Source organism: Macaca fascicularis, chromosome 8, assembly GCF_037993035.2.
Source record: "Macaca fascicularis isolate 582-1 chromosome 8, T2T-MFA8v1.1".
In the NCBI taxonomy this organism is placed as follows: Eukaryota; Metazoa; Chordata; class Mammalia; order Primates; family Cercopithecidae; genus Macaca; species Macaca fascicularis.
The window spans coordinates 10,243,633-10,265,466 of NC_088382.1; the positions used below are offsets into that span (position 1 = coordinate 10,243,633).

General features: G+C 47.5%; 1 protein-coding gene and 1 long non-coding RNA gene across 4 annotated transcripts in view; both read left to right on the forward strand.

The window, feature by feature from the left end:
- Nucleotides 1-10,845: 10,845 nt before the first annotated feature.
- Nucleotides 10,846-21,834, forward strand: part of RP1L1 (RP1 like 1) — a 60,330-nt gene continuing 49,341 nt past the window's right edge. For all 3 annotated transcript variants that reach the window (XM_045397856.3, XM_065518777.2, XM_065518776.2), the window contains exon 1: nucleotides 10,846-12,185. The gene's annotated coding sequence lies outside the window, so the exon portion shown is untranslated. The remainder of the gene's footprint in view (nucleotides 12,186-21,834) is intronic.
- Nucleotides 16,637-17,987, forward strand: LOC135964616 (uncharacterized). Its single transcript, XR_010577115.1, has 2 exons — nucleotides 16,637-17,568; nucleotides 17,804-17,987. It is a non-coding gene; the product is annotated as an uncharacterized lncRNA (long non-coding RNA).

The following is a 21,834-nucleotide window of genomic DNA, read 5'->3' on the forward strand; positions in this document are numbered from 1 at the left end:
AGGAACGCCTTCCTGACCCCTGGTTCTGCTTGCCTGGTCTTCATCCATTCTCAGGGTCCTCCCTAAATGCACTTCTAAACCCCCTCACCTGGCTGACTCTTAACTGACACCACAAAACAGCCTCTACGAAACTTAGTTCTTCTGGAAAACCCTCCAGATCCCTCTTCAACCCTGGCTCCTCATCAGGTGCCCGTCACTGCTTAAGCCATGCAGTGACATGAATACGGCTCACTGCAGCCTCCAACTCCTGGCCTCAAGTGATCCTCCTGCCTCAGCCTCCCAAGTGTCTGGGACTACAGGTGCCCACTGCCATGCCTGGATAATTATTCTTAATTTTTTTGTAGAGTCGGGGTCTCACTATGTTGCCGAGACTGGTCCCAAACTCCTGGCCTCAAGCCATCCCCCTGCCTTGCCTCCAGAAGCTTTTGGATTACAGGTGTGAGCCACCATGCCCGACGGACTAGACCTCATTCTTGACTCCTCGCCCTCACTCCTTTCTAGCTGCCTTGAAGCTCTGGGAACTCTGCCTCCTAAACATTTATTGAGCCCATTCTCTTCTCTGTAACCCATTGCCACCCCAAGTAGAGTTCATTGCCATTTCTTGCCAGCCCCCACCCCCACACCTACACCATCCATTCTCCACACTGTTGCCAGAGGTAACTAAAAAAAAAAATCTAATTATGGACTGGTATTGACAAGAGCACTCGATAGGGTGCTGCTGTGTGGCATCGTGTTTCAGGAGGTGGTTACCCTGGTATATATACGTCTCACTTCAGATCTCTGAATTTTATTTTATGTAAATTACACCTTCTCCCCTTTCTCTACACACACAGATACATGCGTATATGAAACTAGACTATGTTAATTTCTTTCATCCAAACCTTCCATGGCTGCTCATTCATAAGCCCCAAGGCCTTCATGTGGCTGTCCAGCCTTGTGTGACCTTCTTTCTTCTCCAGCCCACACTGGCCTCTCGCCCACTGGCCTTGGCTTCACCCACACTCCCTCCAGGACTTTGCCTGCTGTCCTCTCTCCCTGGAATGCTCTTTCTTCCCTTGCTATCTAGATAACTCTTTCTGGTTTTTCATGTCTCAGCTTAATCATCCCTTTTTCAAGGAAATCTTTCCTGAGTCCCTGTCTCGTGCTCTTGTAGCACTAAATGCACCCCCGGTAGCACTTTGCACGTTGTAATTTTTTCATTTCATGTAGATGATTGTTTTAATGCTGCTTTCTCCTGGATTGTAAGACAAAGAGGGCATGTTGTTTTATCTATCACTGTGTTATTTATCGCTGTACATACCTGGCACATAGTAGGCACAATTGTGTGTTGCATGGCTGTGCTCATTTCTGTCATGGCTCTCACGACATTGCGCTTTGTGTATTGATTGAATGGTGGCTTCCCCCTATAGCCTGCTGGTCCTGCAAGGGCATGGACAATGTCTTAGTCACGTCTGGAGCCCTGGTGCCCACTGCAGGCCTGGATGGTGACTGGGACTCAGTACAAGTTTACTGGTGAATAATCAAAAGAATCACAAAGTGATGTCGATGGCAACAACTGGTTATGGACAGAGCCCACCTATGTTCTTGACTCATTTTGGCCACATCCAATGTTCTCTTGCTAAAGAAACATGGGCATTCTCAAATCTCTCCTGAGAGCCATGCAAAAGTCACATGGCCTGGCAGGCTTGAGCTTAGTGGCATCTGTGGTGTCTTTTCCCATTTACTGTGTGTGGGATGAATATTTGGATCTCAGTTTACCTATCCTAACGGACTGTTTGGTAATAAAAATGAAATAAAAACCTCACAGAGTTACAAAACAACAGTGAAGAGTGTTTTTTGTTAGTAGATATTTCTATTTCAAGAGCTTCAGATACATTATCTCTTTTAATCCTTGCAACAGTTCTATAAGATGAATATAATTATTAACATTCCCATTTGATATATGATGAAATTGAGCATAGAGGGGTTAAATATCTTGTGCAAAAATCACTTAATCTTAGCAATTGGCCATACTATCAACCCTGATGCAGGATTCAGGAGTTTTCCAGGTAGGACTTGACATTTAGGCTTCTAGTTAGTGCTAAAGCAGAGTTTACTTCACCACTTGCTTCAAGCTACAAGAATCATCTATACAATAAGGATTTTTGACTATCCTTGGTTGCATGCAAGATTTGACCTTAATTTTTCCCTTTTTATTCTCTATCATTATTATCGTCGTCAATACAGTTTTTATCATCTTCATTGTCATCATCATTGAGCCCCTGCTAAGACGTGAGCTTGGATGCTGGAAGTATAAGAAGGTATATTGGGATGGTCACATTATCTGAAAGTATTCCATCTGGAAGCGAGCACATAGATCCTTTCGCCCAAGCCCTCAACTTTTCCAGATAACAGAATGAGGTTCAGAGAAGCAAAGGGGGCATCAGTAGTCAGGTATCAAGTCAGGATTCTAACTGAAGCCTCTGATCTGGTATTAGTGCTGCTTCATCTGTATCATGTTACCTGCCTGTGATGGTCAGTTGCATGTGTCAATGTGACTGGGCTGTCATACCCAGGAATTTAATTAAACATGAATCAAGATGTTGCTGTGAAGGTATTTTACAGATGTGGTAAACATCTATAATGAATTGAGTTTAAGTTGAGGAGATTGCTCACAATATTGTGAGTAAGGCTGAAGTCTTGAGGCAGAAATATTTCTTTTTCAGGAAACCTCAATTTTTTCCAGCCCTTCAATTGATTGGAGGCCTTACAAAAATTGAGGTTTCCTGGAAAAAAAAATTCTGCCTCAAAGGAGGCCTTAAAAATTTGAGATTTCATGAAAAAGAAACATTTCTGCCTCAAGATTGTTGCACCAACTTCATCCTGAGCTTCCAGCCTGCAAGCTTGCCCTACAGATTTTGGACTTGCCAGCTAAGGTGATCATACAAGCCAATTCAGTTCCTTAAAATAAATCTCCTAATTATCTATTATCTATCTATCTACCTGCCTATCCATCATTTATCATCTATCTACCTATCCATCATCTATCATCCATCTATGTATCTATTATCTGTCCATCATCTATTACCTATCTATCTACAGTCTATCTACCTACCTATCAATCATCTATCCATCAATTATCTATTTTCTATCAATCATCTATCATCTATCTTTCTATCATCTATCTATATCATCTATCTATCTAGCATCTAACATTCAATTAACTATTATCTATCAATTATCTATCCATCAATTAACTACTATCTGTCAATCACCTATCTTTCTACAATCTATCAATCTATCCATCCCACTGGGCTTTCTTCTCTGGAGGACCCTAGTTGATATACTGCCCTAAGGGACTTATATGGCACAAGTAACTTTTTATTTACAAGTAACTTTTTGTTTACAAATACAACATATTTAAATTTAAAGGAAATACATAAATTAATAAAGCAACCCAAAACAGTATTTCTATCTACTAAGAATGACCAAGGAAAAGGTGAAAGCAGTCTAATAGGACAGTGGACAGATCAGCTGGGAAATGTTGGCTTATGGTGTCAAGAGAACCTGAGTTTCTTTTCTTTTTTTTTTTTTTTTTTTTTTTTGAGACGGAGTCTCGCTCTGTCGCCCAGGCTGGAGTGCAGTGGCCGCATCTCAGCTCACTGCAAGCTCCGCCTCCCGGGTCTACGCCATTCTCCTGCCTCAGCCTCCCGAGCAGCTGGGACTACAGGCGCCCGCCACCTCACCCAGCTAGTTTTTTTTTTTTTGTATTTTTTTAGTAGAGACGGGGTTTCACCGTATTAGCCAGGCTGGTCTCGATCTCCTGACCTTGTGATCCGCCCATCTCGGCCTCCCAAAGTGCTGGGATTACAGGCTTGAGCCACCGCGCCCGGCCTCTTTTCTTTTTTTTTTTTTTTTTTTTTTAAACAGAGTCTCGCTCTGTCACCCAGGCTGGAGTGCAGTGGTGGGATCTCAGCTCACTGCAAGCTCCGCCTCCCGGGTTCACACCATTCTCCTGCCTCAGTCTCCTGAGTAGCTGGGACTACGGATGCCCACCACCTCGCCCGGCTAGTTTTTTGTACTTTTTAGTAGAGACGGAGTTTCACCGTGTTAGCTGGATGGTCTCGATCTCCTGACCTCGTGATCCCCCCATCTCAGCCTCCCAAAGTGCTGGGATTACAGGCTTGAGCCACCGCGCCCGGCCGAACCTGAGTTTCTTTAGTGAAGATACAAAGAATGCTTATGTCCTCCAATATTTACTCTCTACTTTTGTCTTCCTAATGGACCCTGATAGTTTGTGGAGGAGAGGCAGGTAGAGCAATAGGCTCAGCCAAAAGCTACCTTCCTCAGCCTCTATTTTGGCTAGGAGTGGTCCTATGATAAAATTGCTCCCAATATAAGCAGGACTTCTTAGGTGGAATATCAGGAGAGATTTTTAGGAAGAGTATTCCCAGCTGGGACACACATTTTTGCCTTTTTTTCTGCTTCTCTTCCTACTTGGGACATGGGCACTATGGCTGAGGCCTCAGCACATATTTAGGATCATAAGGGAAAAGACCAATCTAATCAGAGAGGACTTGACCTTGACACCATGGGACACTGAGCCAATACCAGCAGTGACTATACCTGGACTTCTCATCAGATGACAAAAACTAACCCTTTCATGTTTAAGCCACCATACTTAAGTCATGGTACTCACAGCTCTAACATCTCCTAACTTATGACTATGGTACCAGAAGTGGGGTGCCATAAGTGAAAGAAGCTAATATTTGACAGGGACTGAATGAAGAAGGTAGGTAGAGAAATATTAATATATCAAACATTACAGACTAAAAGCTAGTGACCTTGTGATGCATTTGAAAACATTTTTAAAAACTGTGTCACCTGCTGTACCTTGGATCATGTACCACACACTAACCAAGGCTGTAGCATTGCAGAATATGGTAGGAAGAATCCAGATTGCTAGCAGTTAAGTTCAGAGACAGATAAATAAATTTGGACTAGGGTGGGACAGTCTGCAAGCAGAAATAGGTAGAAATCCTTCCTTCCTTCCTTCCTTCCTTCCTTCCTTCCTTCCTTCCTTCCTTCCTTCCTTTCTTTTCTTTCTTTCTTTCTTTTTTTTTTGACAAGATCTTGCTCTGTTGTCCAGGCTAGAGTGCAGTAGTGCAATTATGGCTCACTGCAGCCTGAACCTCCTGGACTCAAGCAATCCTCCTGCCTCAGCCTTCCATGTAGCTGGGACCACACAAGCATGACACCAAACCTGGCTGATGTTTTTAAATTTTCTGTTTTTTGTGGAGATGAGGTCTTACTTTGTTGCCTAGGCTGGTCTGGAGCTCCTGGGTTAATGTGATCCTCCCACCTCAGCCTCCCAAAGTGTTGAAATTACAGGTACGAGCTACCATGCCTGGCCAAATACTGCTTTTCTAGAAGACACATCCTCTACCTGTGATCTGTAATCTATATTGACTGAAATCACTACAATTTTTGTTGTTCATATGTTGTTTAAGATGACTTTTAAAAATTGTGACAAAATAAATATAGCATAAAATGTACCATTTAAACCATTTTACATGTGCTGTATTATAGCATTAAGTACGTTCACATTGTTGTGCAACCATCACCATCACCCATCTTCAGAGCTCTTTTCATTTTCCCAAACTAGAACTCTGTACCCATTGAACACTAACTCCCAATTCTCTGGCAATTCCCATTTTACTTTCTGTCTGTATAAATGTGACTACTTATAAAAGGGACCTCATATAAGTGAGTGCTTGCAGTACTCACACATCATGCAGCATTTGTCCTTTTGTGACTGGCTTATTTCACTTAGTATCATGTCTTCAAGGTTCATCCATGCTGTGGCATGTGTCAGAATTGTCTACTTTTTAAAGGTTGGATGATATTTCATTGTACGTATTTACCACATTATGTTTATCCACCTCTCCATCAACGGACACTTGGGTTGCTTCCACCTTTTAGCTATTGTGCATAAGCTGCTATAAACATAAGTGTACAGAGGAGAACACTACAATTTGGAGTCCTGCAGGATCAACGCAGCCCAGCGGCTTCTATATCCCAAATTGAACAATGTGTAAGTAGTGATTTCAAAATGGCAGCCACAGTGGGATAAAGGAGCTATCTCATCAGACAAAGCAATGGTCTTCTGGCAAAGATAGGCTTTAACCTTCTAGCTTGAGCTTATTGGTTTAGAAATTACCTCAAGTTGGTAGCTATATTTTAAGTGCTAGGGAATGGGGGATTGCACAGTGGCTATGTCCAATAAGTAAAAGACAAGCAGCTTCAGCCCTAAAAATTATGCCTGGATAAGATCTTTGGTTCCACGTGTTACTTGCATGAAATCAACTGGAAGCAATTACAACTAAAGTGAACTAAGTTTTGAGAGAACCATTTCACTATAGAAAGCCCAACCTGACCCTCAACATCCTTTAACTCTTAAATCTCTGAAACTATTTGAGAACCTTGAAACCCAAATGAATAAGAGGTAGGCTTTAAAAGCTGTGCATTTATAAAGAAGGTTATCCTCCCAAACACTCTTCTGAGACAAAACTAGGAAGACCGGGCTAGCTTTATAATAGACCAAGAGGAACCTTCCAGAGAAAAAGCAATGGAGGACTAATGCTTAAGGGAGATTCACCCAGAAGCTGGAGCCAAATTGGCCAGGTTGGTTTTAACCAAAGAATGTAATCCATTGCCAAGACAGAGATCCCTCATTATTTCTGTTCAAGAGTATTTGATAATTGTCATGGCCCAGTGACTGCTGAGTGTTTCCCATTATTCTCTCTCTCTCTCTCTTTTTTTTAATAGTTGTTGTTGTTTTGGTTTTTGAAATGGAGTCTGACTCTGTCATTCAGGCTGGAGTGCAGTGGTGTAATCTCCACTCACTGTAATTTCTGCATCTCAGGTTTAAGCGATTCTCCTGCCTCAGCCTCCCAAGTAGCTGGGATTACAGGCACCTGCCACCATGACCAGCTAATTTTTGTAGTTTTAGTAGAGATGGGGTTTTCACCAGGCTGGTTTCAAACTCCTGACCTCAGTTGATCTGCCTGCCTTGGCCTCCAAAAGTGTGGGGATTACAGGTGTGAGCCACCATGCCTGGCCAGTTCTCTTTTCTTGAAGGAAGTTTTTACTACAGTTCCCTTCCTTTTCTGCCATTGTGTGTGGGACATGCTAGGCACAGACTCTTCGATTTTGACTTTTTAGAACTACAAGGACCACATCTAGACTTGATAGAGAGGAGAGCCTTCCCAGAGACCCTGTCTATTCCTTAGTGGAAGGGCCAATTGTAGGTGAATATGAAAAAGATGTTTATGGCTGAAGGGTCACTCCAGAGGGTGGATTGTGGCAGACACTGCTTGTGATCCATCCAGTATTGTTCTCTCCTAGTCCTTTTATAAGAGAATTCCCATTTTGTGTGCATGTGGGGCGGTGCCAACAGCAATGTACACTGTTAAAAAAAAAAGGACATTTCGGTGCCTCCCTTGCAGATTGGACTAGTCATGTGACATGATCCTTGACAGCTTTTCTGGGCTTTGGGAAGCCCATTTACCCTTTATCCCTTTCTTTCCTACAGCAGGGAATGCTGGGATGATTGCTGGAGCTCTGGCAGTCATGTTGCAAGCACACGAATGGGCATCCCATCCCGGGGTCCCTGGTGACAGCCAAGGCTTGCTGCACTGGTCACTGATTCCTAACTCTTGGACTTTCCATGATGTATGAGAAGGAAGCACCCACATTTGGGTTGAGCTGCTGTTGCTTGGGCTTAGGTTTCCACATGACTGCACTAGGTGCTATAGGCCTGAATTGCTTTGGCTCAGGTTGGGTCAAATGAGGTTGTGAGGTGGCCCAGGCAGCAAGGGGCTCTCGTTCACAGAAGTAAAGTGATTTGCCAGAGCCAGGAAGTGGGGGTGTTGAGGCCTCAGGATGTCTCCTTTTGTCACCCATGTGAGCTGCACCTCCTACTTCCTCTCAGATCCCTGAGAAAGGGGCAGTCAGGCCGTCATCTTGGGAGACTTTTCCAGGACTGGGGGAGGGTGGGAGCATGGGGGTGGGGGCTGGGAAGCCTTCTCATTAACGTAAAAGGAACTCCCATCAGGGACAAATCATCGTGCTGAAACTCGAGTCTACCCCATGGTGGACACTTTCTCAGAACATCAATTTGGACTTGTGAGCTCGCAGCTTGTTAGACAGGTCGGCAACCTTCATTTCTCTGGGGAAGGAGCAGCCAGAACATAGGCCTTGCTCCCAGGTTACCATAAGCCCAGGCCCCTGGAGGTGGCAAGGGGAAGATAAACAGTCCAGAAAGGCCATTTTCAGGACACAGTCAACCTAAGCATGCTTCAAAGCAGGCGTTCATTCATTCACTCACTCAACAAATGTTTATTGAGCCCTTAACAGTAGCCACACTGCTAAGAGCATGAGCTACAGAGATGGCCTGTGAGGGCTTATATGACGCTGCCCTGACTTCCGGCACCATCTGGCGTGATCTCCTCTGCTGAATCCCCACTGCTGGACTTTCCATGCTGTGGGCGTGCTCCTGCTCATGCATTTGTGCCTTTTTCTCCTGTCCAGAACACTGGTGCTTGCTTGGCCAGCTCACTTTGGCCAAGCCTTCATCCAATGTCACATCCTCAGATTGCATCCTCCCAGCACGCCTCTGCAACAGCTCCCCTTCCTCTCACCTCCCCATCCAGCTTCATCCTCCTCCCCAGCAGGGTACCCGTTGCCCTGGACTGGTTTACTTTGTGTCTGTCTTCCCCACTAGGGTGTTACTTAGGAAAGCAGGGTCCTGGCTTTGCTCCCTGCGGGGACCTGTGCCCAGAGCAGTGCCTGGCATGGAGTTGACCCTTCCAATGTATTTGTTGAATGAAAGCACCCAGGCGAGTGTCCAGAGCTCCCAGGACAAGGGAGGAGTACACCATGTCACCAGCCTGCACCTGGAATGTGAAGACAGAACCCTCAGGGGACTGGGATGGAGGAGAGGTGGGCCCTGACCCAGATGTGACAGCTGGCTGCAAAAGGTGACTCTGCACCTGACATAGAGCAGGACTAACTGGGGACTGAGGGTCTGGCAGAGAGAGAGGAGATGAGCTACCTGGGGCTGGCTGGGGAATCACTGTGTCTGGAGTCAGGGCAAGTGGGAGGGTGATGGGACCAATGGTGAGGTGGGCAGAGAGGTGGGCGGTGGGGGGAGGTTGAGAGGAGCCATCCCTAGCACCACCCTCACTTTAGTGTGGGAAAGTGCAGTGTGGAAGTGAGCTTTAGCGCTAGGGCATGCACCCCGGCGAGAGTCTTTTGTTTTTAATAGTTTCTTTTTAATGGCTTGTTTTAATAGCTTTGGTTTTTAGTTTGTTTTTAATAGCTTCTTTGGTTGGGGAAGGATGGCTGTGGGTGATTCCTGGAGCCAGTGCTGGCTCAGGGCTCTATGTAAGAAGGGGTGAGCCTCCAATATCTGGACAGAAGTAGCTTCTCCAGTCAGGAAGGAGGTAGAGAAGTCACATGGACAGCCAACACCCTCTGCCACAGTGGCATCGACCTTCTGCCTGGGGATAAGGAAATGTTGGTTGGAAAAGAGATGTGGCAGGACACTAGGAGGGTAGGAGAGGTGGGGAGTTAGGGCTCTTAGTGAAGAGGTTGGAGTCAAGAGTGAAGTGGAGGCAGTAGGGAGTTTCAGGGAAGATGCTACCAGGACACTCCTCAATGTACGGAGGGTTGAGCCTGAGGGCTTGGTGTGCAGGGCTGCATACTGGTCACCCCCAAAGGTCCTCCGTTGCAGGGCTGTGAGCTAACCTCAGCTGCCTTTCCTAATCCCAACAGATGATAGACGAGAAATTTGGCCATAGTAAACCAGACTTGGTTCTAACTAGGTGAAAGCGTTAACCCCCAAATGCCCCCAGGGATCTGTGGAGAGATGCCAAGTTCCCTATCCAGTAAGATGGGGCTGGAGCCTGTTTACCTGAATCTCTGAAAAGAGAGAGACCTCAGTCTGATTTCCACTTTACAAAACAGAGCAGAGATGAAGTCACTGTGGAGGCGGGGGTGGGTCTACAGAGGTTTGGAAGTTCATTTGTAGAGAACAGGACACCAGTGATTCCAAGAGTGGCCTTGCAGTACTCAGACCCACATGGAAACTTAATTTCATCAAAACCTGTCCTCTGTATGCCTGGGAGAGCTGGCACACTGGCTGGAGGAGTTCCGGTCAAGGCCTCTCCTGGAGGGGAGGCCGTGGCTGGGAGGTCAGTGGCTGGGGAGGGTTGGCCTGAAGCAGTCTTTGGAAAGGAGGGAGCGATCCTGGGAGCCTGAGAGGTGAAAGGAAGAACTGGAGACCCAGAACCTTAGCCCGTGAGAGCACTGCATGTTTATTTGGTATCTCTTGTGCCTAGAACAGTATCAGACACATAAGCAAAAACCAGATCCATATTTGTTGAATTAATGAAAGAAAGAATCCCCTGATGATAGTAATTTGGCGAGCAGCAGCCTTGGGGGTTTACCAGGTTACAACTGGTCGGGCACTTCGGAAATGAGCCCAGGTTCTCGAGTCCGCTCTTATCTGTGGTTCTGTTGAAAGGGGAGAGCTGAGCTGCTGGGGACTGTGGGAGTCACACAGAGAGGATGAAAAGCTGGGAGGACAGGGCCCTGAGTGTGTGAACTCATGGTGTGAGGGGGGAATCATGTCCTCCCAGACTTACATGTTGGAGTCCTAACCCCCATTCCTCAGAATGTGACTGTATTTGGAGACAGAGTCTTTAACGAAGTAAATAAGGTAAAATGAGGTCATATGGGAAGGGCCCTAATCCCATAGGACTGATGTCCTTACAAAGAGAGGAGATTAGGAAACAGACACTCACAGAAGGACAGCCATGTGAGGACACAGGGAGAAGACGGCCGTCTACAGGACAGGAGCGAGGTTCCCGGAGAAACCAGCCCTGCCAACACCCTAAAGTCGGACTTCCAGACTCCAGAACTGTGAGGAAATACGTTTCTGCTATCTAAGCCCCCGGTCTGTGGTCCTGTGTTATGGGAGCCGAAGCCGACTGCAGTGTGGGTGCCAGCCTTGTAAAGGTGTGAGCCAGGTTGGTGGCTCCCTCCAAAGAAAGGGGAAAGATATGATGGCTCCCAGGGCAGATATGTGCTTCTCCAATGACGCCTGGGAAAGAAGAACCTATTTGTTGGGTTTAAAAATGGTGAATCTATTGTCGGTCAGTACTTAAAAGAATACAATGAAAGGAATTATTAAAAATGTATTAGACACACAAAATGTGAGCCAAGCGTCCTTGCACTTGGATATCACCACAAAGTCAAATTGTTCTAAGTTTCTCAATGCATACCCACGATGTCTGTCCTTATCCCATTTTGTGTAGGTAACAAACTGCCCACAACTCACTGTTAGCTGCAATTCCTTCTAGAAGCACTGTTCTAAAGCCCTGCCACTCATTCCAGGATTGGTTTGGCCTTAGAGATCAGACACTTGGGGAGCTGTGTCCAGCGGGGAGCTCCGAGGGGTCCTGTGAGCCACACCCCCATTGATGGCGCCCTGTAGAGGCCACTCATGCATGGCCTGGCTGCCTGCAGCTGGGAGCTTTCTCAAAAGTAAGGAGGAGAAAAATGAGCATCTTTCCCATCCAGGAGTAAAGAGGGGTGCGGAGGGGGAGGAAAGCGAAGAATCCAGATGGCAACAAGAAGACAAAACTCCTAATTCAACCACAGCAGCCACCTCAGCTCTGCAGTAAAGACTTGGTGGATTTCCTGTTGAAGTCAATGTGAGCTCACGTGACTGCAGAATGTTGCTTACTGTGGTGTCTGGGTAAAGGCAATCATAGAGACAGAACTATAACAGGACACAGAGCAGCTTCTTTCAGGGAGATTTGCTATTCCTCTGCAACTAGCAGAGGAACAATGTTAATAATAGCTCACCTCCTATTATCCTGCCCAAAGGTCCATGGAGACGGTGACTCGGGGAAACTGGTGAAGATTTGGAGTAGCAACTGTGAGGGCTGGACCTGACCAGAGAATGAGAGAAACCTTGAAAAGAGCATCGAAGACTGAACCAGGGAATGAGAAAAACATGGAGGAAATGAATCAAAGTCTCAGTTAATGCTGAGACCGTGAATTTGAAGTAACTTAAATCCACAGAAGTGAGCAAATTCTTCCAGAAGCTTCCAACTAGTGCAGTGGAGGAGAGGAAGGTAGGTCGTTGCACTGATCTGCAAGAGAGTGTGTGAAGTGTGTCCCATGAGAGTGGGGCTAGGCAGAGAGCCTTGGTAGAGCTGGGAAGCAGGAGAAAGCACGGGAGCAGCATGGCTGAAAGGCTACCGGGCAGTCCTGTGCTGAGAGCGGGAGAGGAGAGAGCTGTACGCGTAGGAGATAGTGGCCTGAGACTGAGCTCTTTAAGTTCAGGCTTCTAGAGCTGGTCACATCTGCGTGATAAAGCCTGGGGAACGGATGGGGAGTGAGTTGGTGAGCTGGAGTGTGGATGGAGGGTGTTGGGTTGAGGGGATCTGAGGCCAGGTTGTGGGCTGGGTGCCACACAGACATAGGGGCATCAAGGAACAGTGGCATTTCTAAAGTGGAAAGGGAGATTCTGCACGGCCAGGTGCCAAACTCCTCATGAATGAGGGAGTGAGTCCATGAGGTCCGAGGACAACAGCAGCAAGGAGCTGCCAATGGTGGTGGAACCTGACAGGGGGGTGTGCCTTTTGAAGGAAGGAGGGGCTGTGCCCACGTGTGAGAATGATGGCCTGGCAGCGGCAGTTTGTGGAAAACCAGCCCATCCCTAGGAGGGGCTGTGGTGGCAGAATTCCCTTGAGAACAGCCGAGGAAGTGACGGTCCAGAGGCTGCATTGTCCTGGGCTGTGCCAGGTGATATGGAGCCCACTGTAGTTCTTACTCAGTGCGTAAATGCCCCGTGGCTGGGTTTACATACCGGTCCCGGGAACTAGGCCCCAGTGACAAGCTGTGGCTCCTCCTCTCACCTTTTTAGGACCTGCATTGTCCCCTCCCTCCTGCATCCTCAGTCTCTCCCCATCACTGGCCGCTTCCTTCTGTCCCTAGGCAGGCACAGGCTGCCTGCTCTGGCTACCATCTTGTTTCTTTCCCGCCTTGCATTGGCTACTTCCCAAACAAAAGATTTGTAATTCCTGCCTCTATTTCCCCACCACCTTCTCACGTATAGTCTCTCTTCTGCCCTCTCCTCTCAACTGAACAGCTCTCTTGAAGGCCACCAGGGCTCCCTGCACTGCCAAGAACTGGTGCCATTTCCCTTTTCTTCTCCTGGGTGTCTCAGCAACCACGGCTGGGTTACCATTCCCACACCCTGCAAACACGCTTAGCCTGTTTTCACACTGCTGTACCCTCCTACCTCTTGACTCTTCTCTCTCTATTCCCTTTTTGATGCTTCATTCTCTTTCTTATATCTTTAATAAAATCCCTTCTTGGGGCTATGCTGTTCTCTCTACCCAAAGCACAGTGTATCGATGAGATGCGTGGAGGCCATTGCCAAACTGCCTAGACCCAAATTCTGGCTCTGCCACATACCGGCCAAATGACCCTGGGAAATTAGTTCTCATTTCCATGACTCGGTTTCCTCACATAGAAAGTGGTATGATAATACCTACCGCCTACAGTTTTTGAAACTCTAGACAGTGGCTGCTGTATGATAATTATGAAGCCTTTCTCCTCCAGAGCTCTCCTGTCTACCCCTCTCTATCTCCAGATAAGGCACATTTTAAGTCTTTGTCAGACCATCCCATGAAATTAGTTTCATTTGGAGTGAATTCATGTTCTCATTGCTGATTTTGTTGACTGTCTTTCTTTACATCATGTTTGTCATGTGATTTTAAATGTTGGTTTCAGGCTCACCTACAGTAGGGGGTTTGCTTTTGTTCTGTTTTCTCTCCCCCTCTGTCTGCTACCCTCCCTGGGTAGTAGTTTTGTGGCAGCCCTCATGCAGTTCCCTAGTCAGAACTGAGTCTCCTAGTGACATTTTGGGAGTTCTTCTTCTACAAATATATTGGGGGATATTCTAGACCCGGTCACCAGCCATGCAGCTGAATCTTTTTGATTCCTCTTACTTATAATACCAATGGCTTCTTAGAAACCAGGTAATTTTTATAAGTTAGAATAAAGGTTATTAAACCCAGTAGTTATCAGCTGAAGTCCTGATTTTTCATGCAGAGTCCAGAATATGAGTAGCACAAATATATTTCAGATAGTTTATGTGTATTATACCAATGGCTTCCTATAAACTGGGGTTTCTCAATCTCATCACTGCTGACATTTGGGGCTGGGTAATCCTTTGTTATACAGAGGGTTGTCCTGTGTATTGCAGAGTGTTTAGCGGTGTCCCTGGCCTCTATCCACTGGATGTTCGTATCACTCCCCCTTCCAGCTGAAACAACCAAAAATGTCTTCAACCATTGCCACGTGATCCGTGGGCAACCCCTGATCCACCAGCAGACATCTAGTATCATAAAGCCATGCCCCCACACAGGGGTCAGCGTTCCCTTTTACAGCTTCTGTGTCTGAAAGCTATGCAGGAGCCCAACCAGCCTGCGGTCTCAGCCCTACTCACTGCTTTGTGCTTTTCTTCTGATTTTGGGCAATAGAGATGTTTGCCTTTTGGGGAGTATAGGGGGAAACCCTAGTTATATCTTTTTGTTGTTCCTTTGTTTCATTTGGTCCCTCATGGCTATGAAATTGGAGCAGAGGGTATAAATTCATGCACAGATACACTGCTTCATCTGGATCAGAATGCCCTCTCCTTTTCATCCTTCAAGAATGGTGTCCTCCTTCCAATCATGACAGGCTTTCCAGCTTTGGAATATTTATAGCACTTACTGTCAATAATAGTCACTTTACATGTTCTGCTTTCAGCCACTCAGAAGGGTTGTCAAAGTCTAGGACTGGTATTTGACTTGCTGGCTTATCTCTTGCGGCTCCAATTTGATGTTGGCTTCTCTGAGGTTTCTTTGCCTATTCAGTAGTGGCTAAGAGGGCAGGTGGAACATAGTAGGTGTTTGGGAAACATAGAGCCATGAATCTCTTATTGGTTGGTACAAAGACCTCTGAGGCTCAGGTTCAAAAGTTCTAGCTACTGTCTTGCAGCTTTGAATCATTGAAGTAGGTTCTCTGTAGTACAAAGGCTATTTGACCATGCAACCCACAAAATCAGAGATATTACACTTGGTCATTCTTGGAGGTAAGGTAACTCTGGGTCCTAATTGCCTGGGGACTGTTGCAGTTTACTCCTGTCTTCCAGATGAAATTGATAATGTCCTGTTTCACTCCCCCAAAGTGCCTTGGTTTAGCTGATAAAATATGCGGTAACCCCACTTTGAGGCCACTAAGTATACTCTCCTTACTTTATAAGTGTGGACAGTGAACAGATTATATTTTCCCTTTACTTACAATGTTTTCCCACATTCCCTTGGGGAAAAGAAGCTAGGTGAAATGTTTTATTGCCACTCTATGCTTGTTCATGGATTTGGATGAACTGGCATTCACTGAATAGCAATGACTGCTGTACACTTTGCAGGTAGGTGCTCAATACATGTGAACCAAACATACATCATCTGAAATGCCTTTGCGCTGCTTGTATTCTGTGCTCTGCATGAAGCATCTGGACTTCAGCTGATCACTACTGTGTTTGACGATGCTTGTGCTAACTTATTACAATTACCTGGGCAAGCCTATCTTTCACCTACAGTGTGGTCTGCACCCCAGAGCCCACATCCACGCACATCTGATCACTGGGACTGACTTGCCATGTCTGTTGGCCAGAAGCCAGCCTTAAGTGATTTCATTTGTGGAACCGATCAGTTCAATGCGGACAACACATACACTAAATCTTTGCCTCTTGATGGCAACACATCCTGAGTCCCCACAACTTCCACAGGCTGCCCTTCCACCTAGTTAATTTCTAGGGAGGAAAGAGGAAACTGCCAGACTGGAAGTCACAGTTTGTCCCCTGCCTCCAGGCAGCCCTGCACCTAAACGTGTATTCTAAACAAACAAAAAACAAAAAACAAATTTCCAGCCCTTCAAGAGAGTTGATTTGAAAATTCCAGGCTCCCGTGGTTCCCCATAGGCGCTGCCAACCTAAAACCAAAATGATCCCTGTTGTCTGAAATGAAGAAGGAGGGCCCTCCGAAGGGAAGCTGCTGTTCGACTTTGGCGGAGAAAACAGCTGAGGACGGGTTGACTTCTCTGCTGCTTCTTTTGGGCCTTCATGTGCTGCCTCCTGTCCGATGCAATATCGTCGTGTTTCCTTCTCTGCTTTCTTCTGGGAGATGGAAAACAGTTCCCCACCTTTTCCCTGGTGTCCCCCACTCAGGACCTGGAGTTCCTGCCCAGTACCACAGTGGGCAGGGCGCTCTCCCAATCCTGCAGGCCTGCCATGGCCCACCCAGATGGCTGGAACACGGTGGGAGTTGCTGGTGTTCAGAGGGCTCCTCTGCAAGTCCCCAGGCTGTGTTTAACAGTCTTGACAAGTGTACCCTTGGGCAGACGGCCAGGAACAATCCGTGTAACCCCACTAAGCTAATTATCCTCTCTGCAGATGGCCTCCCGCACTAATCCTCTTGGGTTTGCCATAATCCAGCTCCCTCTGGGGAGAGTGGCCAGGGTGGCAGGTCTCTGTGCAAATGGACCATCTGTTGGAGCTCAGGAGGCTGGGCTCCTACCCAGGGGACTGGGGCCTCAGGCTCTCAGGCCAAGGAGAGTGGCCCCGAGGACTGTCCGGAGGAGGGTGGCCAGCCCTGCGGCCCAGGGGGGCTGAGCCAGTGGCAGGGAAGGAGGCGGTGTCCACATTGGCCTGACTTTCCTCCGAAGGACGTCCCCCTGAGGCTTAGGGGCTCGGGGGAGCTGAGCCATGCCCTTGTTCTCCCTGGAGGACGGTGAGTCAGCAGCTGCCTGTGTCCCACAGGGTCAGCCAGCCACCCGAGGGGCAGAGCGCCTTGGCTCTGGGAAGTCGCAGCAAGTGGGGAGGCGTTTCAGCCTGAGAGCCTGGGGGGGATGTCTTGAACAGGATGCTTGTGGTGACGCAAGATCGGGTCTGTTCTGCAAGGCCTGCTGGGCTGTTTGGGAGCAGATCATGTTTAAACACGGCGCAGTGGAGTTGCAGGTTTCTGCTCGTTGATTTACAGGATGTTAGTATCACAGCCTGTCAGGTTCTCCCACCTGGACCTGGAGGGTGAGCAATGCAGTCGCCGGAGCCAGAGAGGGAGAAATCCCTCCCGAGGAGTTCTTGGGGCTCTTGGAGACGAGGGAGAGGTGGGCCGCTGCCCCTTGACTCCTGCAGGGTGGCGTCGGCTGGGGTGGGAGCAGGTTCTGGGGAGAGGTCCAGTTTGCTTCTTAGAGGACCCAGACTTCAAGAATCTCTGAAGATCCAGGGCAAAAAAGAGAGAGTGGCAAGGAAGGGGCGTGGAAGGTCCCTATAAATGAGGTCACTGAATTTTCTCTACCCAGCATCAAGGCTGGCATCCTGGGCCCATTTCTGCAGAAGAGACTGGACCCGGACAGATAAAGTCATGGAAGGGCCACAAAATCAAACCAGGGTCTGCTCTTTTTGTGGTAATAACATACCCCCAGCGGCCGGACAAGTGCCAGTCTCCTGTCCCAGTTTTCTGGTGGAGAAACTGAGGCTTAGGGGAGATTGGTGGTTCCAAGGGCAAGTGAACAGAGATCCATGGCCCAGACTGGGTTCCTCAGACCAGGTCCAGCGCGGCTGTGGCTAACTGTCCCTGTGCCTCAGCTCTGTACTTCCCCATGGGGCATGCCCCACAGCCAACTCATCCCCCTGCCCCAGGCTCCCTCCCCAGCTGCTACACAGTGAAAGCTTGGAGGAGGTCGCGGGAAGGCACCAGGACTCCTTCCCTGGGGGAGGTGCACAGCCCAGAAACGCATCTCAGATGGTGAGAACACACCTTCGAGTTGGGCACTCCACACCATTCCTTATGTACCCTCTCGGTTATATAAACATCTTCCAGAAATCCTCTTACAAATTCTAGTGACCTCAGACAGGCCTGTTGCTCTCTTCTAACAGGAGGGGACAAGAAGAGCTGGTTGCCGTTTTTTGCACCTCTGTGCTTAATGTGTGTGTGTGGGGGGGGTGGGTGTGCACGTAAGTGTGCATGTGTGTACAGGTATGTGTATCCACATGTGATGTGGGTATGGGTGTGTGTACATGAATATGCATGTGTATATGGGTGTGCGTGCATGTGATACATGTGTGGGGGTGTTTGTGTGTGTGTGTGCACATGAGTGTGCATGTGTGCACAGGTGTGTGTGTGCCCACGTGATGTGTGTGTGTGCATGTGATGCATGTGTGGGGGTGTTTGTGTGTGTGTGTGCACATGAGTGTGCATGTGTGCACAGGTGTGTGTGTGCCCATGTGATGTGTGTGTGTGTGTGCATGTGATGCATGTGTTGGTGTGTGTGTGTACGTGTGTGTGTGTGTTGGAGGGAGACACCTGGTGTTTTGGAGGGATGCCTGGACCTGCAGTCACAAAGCACAGACCCCCTGTGGCTGGCGATAGACTTCTCTGCTCCTTTGCTTCTGGGTTTTGGTCTCTTAGGTGGAAATCAAGGGGGTTGGACTAAACAAGCCTCCGGTTCTTTCCAGCTCGATGGCCTGTGCTTGCAGCGTTCAACAGCTTTCTCAGCTCCAAGTTAAATAACCCGTCCCTGTAACCTTCCTCTGTAAAACACATTTTCCAATCCTTTAATCATCTTGGTTACTTTCCTCTGAACTCCCTCCAAGAGACCTGTGTCACTGAATAAGTATGTCATATAAATTAGTCAGTAAATCAATCTGTCAACAATAGCTCTTGAGCAACCACTCTGTGGCTTGCTGAAGGTGCTGGGCTGATACAATCCAACCACACAGGAACAAAAAGAGTTTTCACCCTGCCTCAGACCAGGAGTTCATTTGTCCAACAGTGGCCTGAGGCACTGGGCACTCCCTGGGATGTCGTCGATCCCCAAAGACCGGAGCCTTCCTCCAACATTAATGTGTGAAAATACTTTAGGTAACATTAGCTGGACACCTGCTCTATTCAGCGCTCTGCTAGGCACTGTGCTAGTTACAGAAGTGAGCATGATGACCTTCAGGAAGGGCAGTATGCGTGGAGGATGGGAGGAGATAGGGAACCAGCGGGGGACGTGGGCTCAACGTGGAGAGCCGGCCACCCTCAGGCTGCAGATGCAACCTTGGTGTTCAGATGTGGGCTGCTTTGAAGGCTTTTTTTTTTCTTTTTTTCCTTCAATACAGAAGGATCAATTCTAAAATGAGGTAGCCAGAAACATTTAGAATTTGGAGAAAATCAGACTTTCGTTCAAAGAGTGATTTCACCACTCACTGGCTACGTGAACCTTGGGCGACTCATTGACGCTTTCCAAGTCCCAGATTCTTTAAGATACTGTGGGGCTGGTTATACCCAGCAGGAAGGAATATATGAGTTAGATGACATCTCATTCGTCAAGTGTGTGGTGCCTAGCAGGAGATCTACATGTATAATCCGCTTTCTCTCCACCACTCATGATGGATCAGTTTCTGAACAGGCCCCCAACCCTTGTGGATGGATATCTATATTGTCAGCCGGACTGTTAGCTGGGGCTCTAAGTTCTATGAGTCCACTCTGTGATGTGTATCATATTACAGGCCCTGCTTTTTTTTTTTTTTTTTTGAGACAGAGTCTTACTCTGTCGCCCAAGCTGGAGTGCAGTGGCGTGATCTCGGCTCACTGCAACTTCCGCCTCCCGGGTTCACACCATTCTCCTGCCTCAGCCTCCCTAGTAGCTGGGACTACAGGCGCCCGCCACCACGCCCCGCTAATTTTTTTGTATTTTTAGTAGAGACAGGGTTTCACCATGTTAGCCAGGATGGTCTCCATCTTCTGACCTTGTGATCCACCCACCTCAGCCTCCCAAAGTGCTGGGATTACAGGCCTGAGCCACCACGCCAGGCCAGTCCCTGCTTCTTGATCCTAAAATAATTTCCTTCAACCCTGAAGGACAGTCTTTTATTTATAGTGGAGTCATGTGTAGCTTCATGATGGGAACGCATTGTGAGAACTGTGTTGTTAGACAGCTGTGTGCTTGTGCGAACATCATAGAGTGTACTTGCACAGAACTAGATGGTGTTGTCTGTTACACACTCAGGCCCTACGCTGTAGCCTATTGCTCCAAGACTGCAAACCTGTACCGCATGGTACTATACTGAGTACGACAGGCAATTGCAGCACGATGTGAAATATTTGTGTTTCTAAACATGGAAAAGAGACAGTACAGATACAGTATAAAAGATTGAAAATATGGCACAGCTGTATAGGCAGCACCATGATTATCTCATGCGGCACTGTCATTGATGAGGTCTGTCATTGACAGAAATGCCATTGTGTGGTGCGTGACTGTGTACTGTATGCCTCGAGATTTTACAGTAGTGGAACAATAGCTCTGAGCATAACCTTTTTTTTTTCTTTTTTTGAGACAGAGTCTCGCTTTGTTGCCAGACTGGAGTCCAGAGGTGCGATCTTGGCTCACCGTAACCTCCGCTTCCCGGGTTTAAGGGATTCTCCTGCCTCAGCCTCCTGTAGCTGGGACTACAGGCATGTGTCACCATGCCCAGCTAATTTTTGTATTTTTAGTAGAGATGGGGTTTCACCGTGTTGGCCAGGATGGTCCCAATCTCTTGACCTTGTGATCTGCCCACCTCAGCCTCCCAAAGTGCTGGGATTACGGACGTTAGACACCACGCCCAGTCTGAGCATAGCTTTTATTTCTGTGGTTGGGTTCCACACTATTTTTTAGTTTAGCATAAATTTGCTGTGCTAGAAAGAGCACTTGGTCCTTGACCAAGGCCCCAGATTCACCTGGCAAGGTCATTTTAGAAAAATCACAGAAAGCACTGTAGCGTTCCTCAAATGTAAGTGTGAGCAGAATCACCTGGAGGTTTTGGTAAAACACAGAGTGCTGGGCTCCACCCCCAGGTAATTTGCATTTCTAAGAAGTTCCCAGTCCAGGCTGAGGCTGACGGCCCAAGACCTACACTGTGAGAACCTCTAGTATGGAAAGAACAGCCCTGGAGTTTAGCGGAGCTTGGCAGAGTCAGTTGCCCCTTCTGAGCCTGCTTCCTGATTTATTAACCTTTACCTTACAGACTAGACCTCAAGGTGATAATTAGACAAATTATCCCAGAGCACTTTGCAAACCATAAAACACTATAGCTATTAGTGGCTTAATGTTCCCCATTAGCTTTCACTTGCTCACCTATAAAATGGGGATAGTAATGGCAATTTTTATAAACATTAAGTAAGATGATCTACATAAAAGCACTTTGTAAAGTGTAAAGAACTATGGAGTCAGCCGGGCGTGGTGGCTCATGTCTGTAATCCCAGCACTTTGGGAGGCCGAGGCAGGTGGATCACCTGAGGTCAGGAGTTCGAGAACAGCCTGGCCAACATGGCAAAACCCTGTCTCCACTAAAAATACAAAAAAAATTAGCCAGTTCTGGTGGCATGCACCTGTAGTCCCAGCTACTTGAGAGGCTGAGGCAGGAGAAGAATCACTTGAACCCTGCGCAGCAGAGGTTGGCAGTGAGCTGAGATCATGCCACTACACTCCAGTCTGGATGACAGAGCGAGACACCCTCTCAATTTAAAAAAAAAAAAAAAAGAACCACAGAGGCTTGCTCTTATGACTGCCCTAAGCCTCAGTTTCTGCATCCCCAATGTGACAGAAGGGCCACTGGGTCCACTGGTGTGCCAGCCTTGGTCACGTGACAGCTCATTATCATAGATGTGGTTAACGCAAGTTTGCATTTAACACCCTGGCTGATGC